General features: G+C 41.0%; 1 long non-coding RNA gene across 1 annotated transcript; it reads right to left on the bottom strand.

The window, feature by feature from the left end:
• Window positions 1-10,048: 10,048 nt before the first annotated feature.
• On the bottom strand, window positions 10,049-10,912 carry LOC141606293 (uncharacterized). The gene is made up of 3 exons (XR_012526638.1): window positions 10,720-10,912; window positions 10,393-10,514; window positions 10,049-10,271 (listed from the first exon to the last, which is right to left on the bottom strand). It is a non-coding gene; the product is annotated as an uncharacterized LOC141606293 (long non-coding RNA).
• Window positions 10,913-11,406: the final 494 nt, after the last annotated feature.

Below are 11,406 nucleotides of genomic sequence, written 5' to 3'. Positions count from 1 at the left end.
GCCGGCATGAGAGCTTTGTGGGCTAGTGTTCTTGCCCCATGTGGTGTCCAGATGCCTTCGTGAATCTCTGTCAAGATGCTAAGTTTTTACCGTGGACCGACACACTTCAAGAGTGGTCTTATTACGGATCTTCTGTACAGTTCCCCTTCGAACACAAGTACGGCGGCGATCCTTTTTATTTTGGCCGAGGGATTGCGGCCCTCCCGAATTCACCGTAAGTTTGTATTTCATTATCGGAGTCATCCACGTTGTCTCGGTCTCTATGTTACCCACCATGCCGACGGTCTCAGTGATGCTCTTCGCATTCTCGATATCTACCAAAGACGGTTGGTGACATTCTTGATGGTTGAGTGGAAAGTTTAGAGAGAGCGTCGGCCGGTTATTCTCGGATCGGGAACGCATTGGATTTGGAAAGATTTCAATTTCGCTATGTCGGCTTTTACCCTCTCTAGGTACCTTACCATTCCGTCGTCCCGAGCCTCAAACTCCCCTCTGATTTGGTTAGTAACCAACAGTGAGTCTGTCTTCAACACAATGTGTTCTGCTCCGGCAGCCCTAGCTAGCTCGACTCCGGTTATCACCGCCTCGTATTCGGATTCGTTGTTCGAGGCCGAGAAGGTGAATTTCAAGGCGTATTCAAACTCGTCTCCGTTTGGATGATGATAAGGATGCCGGCTCCTGTTCTGGCCGTCGTGGAGGAGCGTCGGTGTAAACCTCCCATATGCCTGGGTTTGGTTCTTCTTGATATGTGCATTCGGCCAGGAAATCTGCAAGTGCTTGCCCCTTTATCGAAGGCCTTGGTTTGTACTGAATGCCGAAACCAGAGAGTTCCACTGCCCATTTGATGAGCCTGCCGGATTGTTCGAATTTTTCCAAAGCTTTCTCCAATGGCTGATCGGTTAGGACCGTCACGGGGTGTGCGTCAAAGTAGGGTTTTAACTTCCTCGTGGCAACGACGACGGCGAAAGGGCCGCTTTTTTAATTAGTGGGTAATTTCTCTCGGCGGGCAACAGCGTATGGCTGACAAAGTAGATTGGGTGTTCTTTGTTTGTCTTCTTCCCGATGATTACAAAGACTGACCGTGGCCGAGGTAATCGCTATATATAGGTATAGCGTCTCCCAAAGATCGGCCGGGACAGAGTTGGGAGAGTCCGAAGATGAGCCTTCGATTGCTTGAAAGCCGTGCTCTGTTCCTCCCCCCAGCTGAAGTCTTTATTCCCTTTCAATACTTTGAAGAATGGGGTGCTCTTGTCGGCTGACCGAGAGATGAAACGGGCGAGAGCCGCCATTCTCCCGGTCAGCATCATAACCTCTTTTCGATTCCTTGGTTCCGGCAGGTCTAGGATTGCTTGGATTTTGTCTGGATTTGCATCGATGCCTCCGCAATCGACAAGTACACCGAGGAATTTACCCGCCCGGACACCGAAGTTGCATTTCATTGGGTTGAGCTTCATCTTGTATTTCCTTAGTGAACCAAATGTTTCGTGTAAATCGCCAGTGCTCCATTGTCGACTTGCTTTTCACAATAGCATCGTCGACGTAAGCCTCAATGTTTCGCCCTTTTTGATTTTGGAACACTTTGTCCACCGGTCTTGTATACGTTGCGGCGTTTTTTCAAACCAAACGGCATCATTTTGTACATGTATGTGCCGTTAGCGGTGATGAATGCGCATTTAGGCATGTCTTCCTCAGCCATGAATACCTGGTGGTACCCCGAGAAGGCGTCTAGCAGGCTCAGCATGGTGTAGCCTGCCGTGGCGTCGATTAAGCTATCTATTCGAGGCAAAGGATAACAATCTTTGGGGCATGCTTTATTAAGATTGGTGAAATCTACACACATTCTCCATGCTCCCGATGATTTCCTTACCATCACAACATTGGCTAGCCACTCAGGGTAAGTGCAAGGCATAATAAAACCCGCCGTAAGTAGTTTATCTACCTCGGTTTTGATGGCTTCATCTTTCTCGACTGAGGAGTTCCTCATCCTTTGCTTGACGGGGCGAGCGGTGGGAAGTACGTTTAGCTTGTGAGTAATTACCTCCCGGCTCACACCCGGCATCTCGACCGCCGAGTAGGCGAAGATGTCCTTATTCTTCCTTAGCAGGTCCAGGAGTTTGGCCCTGAATTTTGGTTCTAGGTTGACACCGACGGTTACGGTGCGGCTCGGATCAATCTCCACCTCCTCTGTCTTCTCGCTCCTTCAACCATGCTGATGGTTCGGTCGTTCTCGGGCCTGGGAGTGTGCTGTATCTGGAAGGATTTTAATTTTGAAGCGCCGACTCTCACCTTCTCTAGATACCTTGTCGTCCTATAGTCCCGAGCCTTGTATTCTCCTTTGATCTGGTTGGTCAATAAGAGCGAATCTGTTTTCACCACGACATGCTCCGCCCGCGGTTCGGCTAGCTTGACTCGGTTATTACCGCCTCGTACTTGGATTCGTTGTTTGAGGTCACGGAGGTAAGCTTCAAGGCGTGCTCAAATACGTCTCCGTTTGGGCTAAAAATAACGATCGGCTTTCGAGCTATCCGTCGTGGAAGGGCCGTTAGTGTGTATCTCCCATACGCCAGGATCCTTCTCGTTCTTCGAGACGAGTTTATGTGCTTCCCCCGGTCCGAGACGTATATCAATGTCAGGGCCCGGACGGAGATCACAGCGTCGATTTCGCTCAAAGTGACCCGTCCTATGAGAACGTTGTAGGCAGACGTGCCGTCGATGACTACGAATTCAGACATGACATTCTTGGCTGCGTCTCCCTCGCCGAACCTCATCGGCAACTGACCGACCAGGGGGTACCAGACCGGCTCCGAAAAGCCGTACAACGGGTTGATGCGGGGGCTCAGTCTTCAATCCTCGACCGAGGCCGAGAAAGCATTCTCTCGTACATGACGTTTGTGTAGGCGCCCTGTGTCAATCGGCACCTCTTCACCAAGTGGTTGGCTATGTCCAGTGGATGCAAGTGGGTCATTTGTGAGGAGCGATGACTCCTCGTAGTCCTCCCGCCCGATGGTCATATCGGGGATGTTGGGAGCGGGGGTGGCTGTGTTGGGCACAAAGTTGATGGCCTGATATGGTTCATTCGGGTGCCGTTTGTGCCCATGAGCGGACCCATCGTTCCGTTGCCCCGATGACAACGTGGATTACTCCTATTCGTTCAAAGACGGGCTTGCTATTTGACCCGCCGGCATCTGGTTTTTGGCCTCCGGCAACATATTTGCCGAGGCTCCCCTTAAGGATGTCGGCAGTCGTTGGTTAAGTGTCCGGTGTGGCCGTGGTACTCACAGTACTGGCTCGTGTCACCGTCACTCCTCGGCCTAGGGGGTCTTTCCCACTTCTGGCCCTCGTTCTTGCTCAACGCGAAGACCTCGGCGGCCGATACGACTAGGGGTGTGATCATCGCACCGTTTTTTGTAGTACGTTCCCGAGCTCCCCCCGGCATCCGCCGAGTTCTGTTTCCCGGCAGATTTGCCCGTCCGTGACCTATTATTGTCACGGCGTCTCTCATCGGACCGTGATCCATTGTTGTCACGGCGTCTTTCATCCGGGTTGTCCTCCCGGCGGTTCTTCTTTTCGGAGTGTTCGGCCTCGCTGGGGCCTACCCATGTCTTGTGATAGTCTTCTACCTTGATGGCCTGGTCGGCCATCCTCCTGGCGGCATCTAAGCTCAGGCCTCCGCACTTGATGAGCTCATTTTTAAGTCTCCTTGGGAGGCCCTTCATCGCAAGGCCGCCGGTTCGGGATTAATTTCTCGAATCTGCTGGACCTTTCCATCGAACCTCTTCGCATAGCTTCGTAGAGACTCGCCCCCCTCCTGTTTGATAGTTAGGAGGTCCGATGTCTCCACGGCCCTTCTCTTGTTGCAAGAGTACTGGGCTAGAAAGGCGTCTCTTAGGTCGGCGTAATAGTATACCGAGCCGTCGGGAAGCCCTTTGTACCAACTTTGAGCCATCCCATGCAAAGTTGTTGGGAAAACTCGGCACTAGACCTCATCGGGCTGCTCCCATACCGACATGTAAGACTCGAAAGCCTCGCCGTGGTCGGCCGGATCACTATCTCCTTTGTATGATAGGGGTGGCAACTTGAGCTTAGTTGGCACTTGGACTTCTAGGACGTAGGCGTTGAGGGGTGTCGACCACGTGTCGAACGACACGCGGCGATCGGCTCCTCGCATTCCTAATCCGGCTCCTCTCCTCGTAGCGGGAAGGACTCCTTCTTCGACTCGGACTTCTTCTCCAACTCTGCTGAGTCGGACTCCTCCGGTTCCTTTGGGGTAAGCCTCGTTCGTCTTTGCGGACGCTTTGTCCTCCCATGAGCGGGAAGGACTTAGATCTACCACGCCCACTTTGGGCTCCCGCGACTTGGCGGGTCGCTTCTCCTAGTGCTCCGTTCAAATTTCTCGGAGTCACATTTTGGGCCCCGGTCTCCTGGACGGTTTCCGCCGCTCTTGTCGGCGTGACAAAGTGTGAGCAAAGCGATTACTAATTAGGTCCAGGACCATTTTCGATTTTTATGTCAACCACATGTCCCATGATGGTGACTGGTTGGTGCGCGGCGTGTCCGTATTATTGGCATCCCGAACTCCGGTTGGATTACTCCGCCGGTGGAGGGCCGCACGACTCGTAATTGTTGAAGGTATCATCCTGGTAGAATGGGGTTTCGTCGGTCACGACTGCGTCTTGTTGTTTCGACATCTTCTTAGCTTTTTGGGCGGGTTTTTTGTTTTGTTTATTTTTTTGTTTTGGGAATGAATTTGACTAGCTTCTAGTGTCTTTCCCCACAGACGGCGCCAATTGTTCCGGGTGTAATTCCAGAGCAAGTATAGTTACCACCCGTGGCTTGTTGAATGATGTCTTGAGTTGGATTCTCCTTTGGTCTTAATCGTTCCTCTCGGCCTCTCCTTCAACAATGAACGAACTGAGGGCTTGGCTTTGTGCCAAGCGTACTCACCCCGACGCTCAAGTCAGTAAACTTAAGGGGTAAGTTGTTACTTGGCTGAATGTATATTGTAGAGAGATAAGGAAGATATTACCAGATGAATAGTGTATTTAGGTTTAGTTGTGGATTAGTTGGATCCTTTCCTCAATGAAGGTTGAGGAGTATTTATAGGCTTTCACCTTTTGTCACGTAGTGGCCAAGTGGCCAAGTGGCTAGCAGGTGGAAAGATCGATCTACCCTCGGCCGATGGACCTATGGCAGGCCGGCGGGCCCTGTTGACTCACCGCCGAGGGGTCCTGGATATGAGTACGCGGGTATGTGTCCATTTACCGGGTTGTCATGCCGAGACCCAGCCGACCATGGGCCGATGGGCTGCATCGGCTAGGTCGTTGTCTAAGTCGTTGACTTGCTGTGGATATCTTTGACCTTGCTCAATACGTTGACTTGGTCAGCGGTGCAGAATATGCCCCATCAAAAGTTATTATAAATTTTTCAGTTATGGGCAAAAGTTATACTTTTATGGACTAAAGTTATACAAAAATGGACTAAAGTTATACAAAAATTGCCTAAAGTTATACTGTTATGAACTGTTATACAAAAATTGCCTAAAGTTATACAAATATGGACTGAAGTTATACAAATAAGGACTAAAGTTATAAAAAAACTGACTAAAGTTATACGAATATGGACCAAAGTTATACAAATAAGGACTAAAGTTACACAAAAATGGACTAAAGTTATACAAAAATGGACCAAAGATATACAAATACATTAGGAATGTGTTGAACTTCTCAATGAATGTATAACTCTAGTAACGATATGAATAACTTCTACTCAACGAATGTATAACTCCAGTAGAAGTGTGTATAATTTCAATGACTTTAGTCAATTTTTGTATATCTTTAGTCAATTTTTGTATAACCTTAGCCCATTTTTGTATAACTTTACTCCTTATTTAAATAACTTTAGCCCATTTTTGTATAACTTTAGTCCATTTTTGTATAACTTTAGTCCATTTTCGATGAATTAATTGGAATTTATATAAGTTCTTTTTGTATGACTTTAGTCCATATTTGTATAACTTTAGTCCATTTTTGTATAACTTTAGTCCATTTTTGTATAACTTTTGTCCATATTTGTATAACTTTAGTCAATTTTTGTATAACTCTAGTCCTTATTTGTATAACTTTAGTCCTTCATATGTATAACTTTAGTCCAAAAGCGTGTAACGTTAGTCCAAAATCCTATAACTTTAATCCAACAAACTTATAACTTTTGTCCAAACGTATAACTTAAGTTCAAAATTGTATAACTTTAGTTCAAAATTGTATAACTTTAGTCCAAAATTGTATAACTTTAGTTCAAAAATAAAAAACCAACAAAACTGAAAAAATAAAAACCAAATAGATATAAAAAATAAAAACCATCTAGATCTAAAAAAGAAAAATCAACAAATATGAAAAAATAAACAAGATGTATATCGTGTGTATAACTTTAAAAAAAGAAAAGAAGTATAACTTTAATGCACGCAGTGTATAACTTTAATAGACAAGATGTATAACTTTAATGCACGCAGTGTATAACTTTAATAGACAAGATGTAGAACTTTACTTCAAAATTTGTGTAACTTCAATTTATACAATGTATAACTTTCGTAGTTAATAGTATAACTTTATTTTGATTATTGTATAACTTCAGCCCAAATATGAAACTTGAAAAATAATAAATTAGAAATTAAAAACAACAAAGATAAAAAATTAGAAAATACAATACAATAATAAATAATCTAACAAAAAAATATAGTGGACTGAAAAAAAGTAGATCTGAAAAAAAAAAATAATAAAAAAAAATCAAAATATTGTAACTTTAATGGTATAACTTTAGTCGTAAATAGTACAACTTTAATTTGTGTTGTGTATAACTTTAGTCGTAAAAAGTATAACTTTAGTCGTAAATAGTGTAACTTTAATGTTTTAAAGGTATAACTCTAGTCGTAACTAGTAACTTTTATAAACACCAAATAAATCTTGAAAATTAAAATCAACAATTCTAAAACCAATAGATATGAAAAAATTAAAACAAATCTAAATAAACCAACAAAACACAACAAAATAAACCAACAAAACAAAAAACAAAAACAACAAAAAAACAAAGACAAAACCAATCAGAAAAAATAAGCAAAAAAACCAAGCAAACCATACCAAATATAAAGTAGATCTAGACAAAAAAAACAAAAAAAACAAAAAAAAAAAAGAAAAACGGATCTGATAAAAGGAAGAACGAAAAGAAAAAAAAAAGGAAGAGAGGAGGAGCGGCAGTACGACAACACCAACGACAACGACAACACCAACGACATCAACACCGACAACACCAACGACAACGACAACACCAACACCAACGACAACACCAACACAAATAAAAACACTCGAAAAACAAATCAAAACCCGAAAACAATCCCGTCTTTTTTTCAGATCTGAAAAAAAAGGTGAAGCGGCAGGGGTTGTGGGTGGCGGCGTCAGGTCTGGTGGTGTTGGCGCAGTTGTTGTGGGTTGATGTCGGTGTTGTTGTTGGTTGTTGTTGATGCTGCTGTTGTTGGCGGGTTGTTGTTGTTGTTGATTGTTGTTGCTGATGTCGGTGGTGTTGGAGGGTCTGGTGGTGTTGGCGGGTTTTGGGTCGGGTGTAGTGTGTGGCGGGGTGGTGGTGGGCAGCAGGTGGGTCGGGTGTGGTGTTTGGAGGAGGGGTTGTTTTGGGTTTTTTTTTTTTTTTTTTTATAGTTTGGTTTTTATTTTGTATCAACTTGGTTTTTTTTTTTTAGAGAGGGTGGGAGAAAATGAGAGAGAAAGAGTGAATGTGAGAAATGAGAGAGGATGAGTGAATGAGGAAGTGAGTTGGGAGATTAGAATGGTGGAAGAGTTGTACAAAATTAGGAGGAGTTATACAGAATTAGGGAGGGAGATTATGGAGGTTCATTTGTGACCCTTGAATGAGATGTAATTTCATCCCTCCATTCCTTCCATCCTAAGGTCCTTATAAGGACTTAGGGACTCATAAGATGTAAGAGCCTTATGAGAACCTCTCTCTCTCTCTCTCTCTCTCTCTCTCTCTCTCTATATATATATATATATATATATATATATATATAACGAACTTTTTGTTTTTCCCTAAACATTGTTAGATTTTAATTATAAAAATATATTTTATTACTCTTTCTTTTGGATGCTCATGCATGCTTGTTTAGTGGTTTTGAATTGATGTAAGCTTATGTGTTACTGTGTTAGGGTTATTTATCTGATGAATAAATACTAAATATTTTCTTTAGGTTAATGTACAAAATGTTGTTAAATGTTACAAAGAATGCAAGTATTTATCTTTCTTATTTTCACAGATGTGTAAGAGAAATTGTTGTTTAAGAGGATATAAAGTTAACCTAGCTTAGATAATTGAAGCACCATGTAAAGCAAAGATAGAGAGTCGTAACTTCACGATAAGTAATACATACTTCCTCTGTCCCGGTCATTTGTTATCCTTTTTTATATTTGGGTGTTTTAATGAGTTGATATCCTTTCTATTTTAAGAATAAACTTGATGAACAATTTGATCATTCACATTTATTTTGTTACACTTGTCATTTAGTAATTGATCCTTTCCTTGGTCTTTGTGCCAAAACAAAAGAATAACAATTGACCGGGACGGAGGATAAATTAATAAACAACTAGGACATTAAAATGGGAAGGAACTTCGACGGAGAAAATTTAGAGTATAATATTGTGTGGATGGGTCTATTTTCTCTTGAGGAAATAAATATGTTGAGCCTAATATATGGGGCTATAAATGGATTGAAACATGTGTTTTTTGTTCCGGTTAATAATTTACACTTATTTTATTTTGTAAGAGAAAATAAAGTAAATTTAACTTGAGATTTGGGACAAAAGGAGTAATACAAGTGCCGGCGTGGTTATGCATGCAAAAGAAAATGCATTATCATCACATGTAAGAGGACTTCATTCACCAACCATAAAATTTAGATAATTTTGTCCAAATTAACATCATCGGTCACATTAAAAGCCAATCGAGTCTTCATCATTTCGTTTCTTTTTTAAGAGACACTATTAGACTAATGACACTAGAATTGAGATCCTTTGTTTCACTTTTTACGTCTCATCTCCCGTCTCATTGTCACTCTACTCTGCAAAATGCAATAAATTCACATTAGCATTATCTATGTGGTTAGTTGTTGAGAAAAAAGATTACGCATCTGAGGTAGTACCTCAAACCTTGTAGTTTTTGAGTATATACATTTTTTTTCTGAGCATATTACCATTTATAAATATAGTTTTTGAGCAATATTATATTTTTTTAGTGTAATGTTTTAGGTAATGTGCTCAAAAACTTTATACTAAAGCAGAACTCAAAAACTTTAAAATAAAACTCAGAAAATAAACAATAAGAGGTACTACCTCAGATGTATAGTCTATGAACTGTTAGTTGTTCAAGTAAACGACATTTAATTAATTTATCAATTAGGAGTATGCCAACGAAAGTTATTACTATGATTCAAATTCGTAATACAAATACATAATCCACTTTAAAAAAGAAAATTTAATTTGGTAAAAATATAATCAAATAATTCAGGGCGATTCTATAATTTGATAGATGGGAGTGCGGAAAAAAATTTACAACAAAAAAACGAGTTATACATTAAAAATCTTATTTAATTGGGCAAAATGTATGGTATAAGAACATTAAAAATATTGCTCAAGTGAAGGATTGAACCCATGACCAAATAAGAAAAAGTATCACTAACCACTTAGACCAAAATAATAAATGTAATATTTTTCCAATTAAATTTGAATTTAATTTTAATAAATTTGTTCAAGACAACAATATTCAAATAGGACTACTGTCTCAAACTCATAATAATAGTTCCATACACCGAAGCTAATAATAATCGTTAGTCTTCCTTAAGACCGTTTTTAATTTACACTTCTAACAACCTTCTTTTATTTTCACCTTTATTTAATTGGGTGTAAAAGTCGTTTTAATAAGTTAAACCGATCATAAATAATAACTGGTTTAGTGTATGGTGTTGTCGGAGATATTGAAAACTTACTATAGAGCTTCATTATAGGCTTTAGACCGGACTGAATGAGCTCCAAAACAATAGGATCACCAACTTTCAAATCGTTAGATTGTTCAAAGGCACGCCATCCTCCAATGTAAGTAGTAGTATAGTTTTGCTTTAGTGAAAGTGACCATGAGTTATCCTCTTGATCAATTAGGATCATTTTACAACATTTGTTGTTTAAATCATTTTTCCTAGCAAACTTCATCGGAATCGGCTGCAAATATATATAACATGATCGAGTACTAGTTAGTAGGGGCAGATCCAGAAATAAAACAACTATTATACTATATCAATCTAACACAATAATTACTTCGGAGTATAAAATTTATACGTACCATTCCGCCCCATTTCCACCAATACAGCTTGACCGAGGTGTGATAGTATGGAAATCCTCTCGGCTTAAAGGCCACATTCGCTACCGAGCCACCATCGGAAATGTGCTCAATCTTTACATCCCCTTTATTAAATTTTTAAGTTAGTTTCTCAACAAAACAATTATCAAAATCGATGTTATTCTCATGTACACAAAAAACAAGTTTTTTTTATTCACGATTTTTTTAACACGTGCCTTTAGGGTATATATTAAGGAGCTAATTAGTGAAACGAAATGATGGAAGACCACATACATGCATAACAATATGTAAAAGATGAAATAAACTAACCGTTTCCATTGATGCATGCATATGGAACAATATCACTTGAAACAATAGAGGTATGAAGAAAGGTGCGCTCACAAGCACTAGGATCAAAGATGATAACGTCAAAAATCAAGTTTCCTTCGTACTTAAACACCAAAAAATCACCCACTTGTAAACAACGTTCCTCACAAAATTTCCTCCAACCATCTTTAAAATGCACCTTCCCTTCTTTATATGACACCTTAACGTACCAAATACTATTTCTTTTTTTTTTTTTTTTTTTTTTCCCAAATACCTCAACTCTGCAATCATGACAAACGACTCCACCAAGCCCTCTTTTCACCCTGCCTACTCTGTCTCTAACATCAAGAATTTTGTGCAAATCACTCTTGAGACGGAGAATGTTCATTACGCATCTTGGGCCGAGTTATTTACTAACACGGCGAGCGCTTTTGACGTTCTCGATCATATTATTCCTCCTAAAAATAAGGTGATCGAAAAGGATGCAACTTGGACTCGTCTCGATGCCATTGTCAAACAATGGATATATAGCACTATCTCGGTGGATCTCCTTCACACGATTCTCGAACCCGGTTCTACTGCTCAAACCGCGTGGGAACGTCTCAAGGATATTTTCAATGACAATAAAAACACACGGGCTGTCATGTTGGAGCAACAATTTACCAACACTCACATGGACAATTACCCGAA

This window comes from Silene latifolia, chromosome 10 (genome assembly GCF_048544455.1).
Source record: "Silene latifolia isolate original U9 population chromosome 10, ASM4854445v1, whole genome shotgun sequence".
Lineage (NCBI taxonomy): Eukaryota > Viridiplantae > Streptophyta > Magnoliopsida > Caryophyllales > Caryophyllaceae > Silene > Silene latifolia.
Note: the sequence above shows the minus strand (reverse complement) of the source record. Positions and strands in the feature narration are given on the sequence as shown.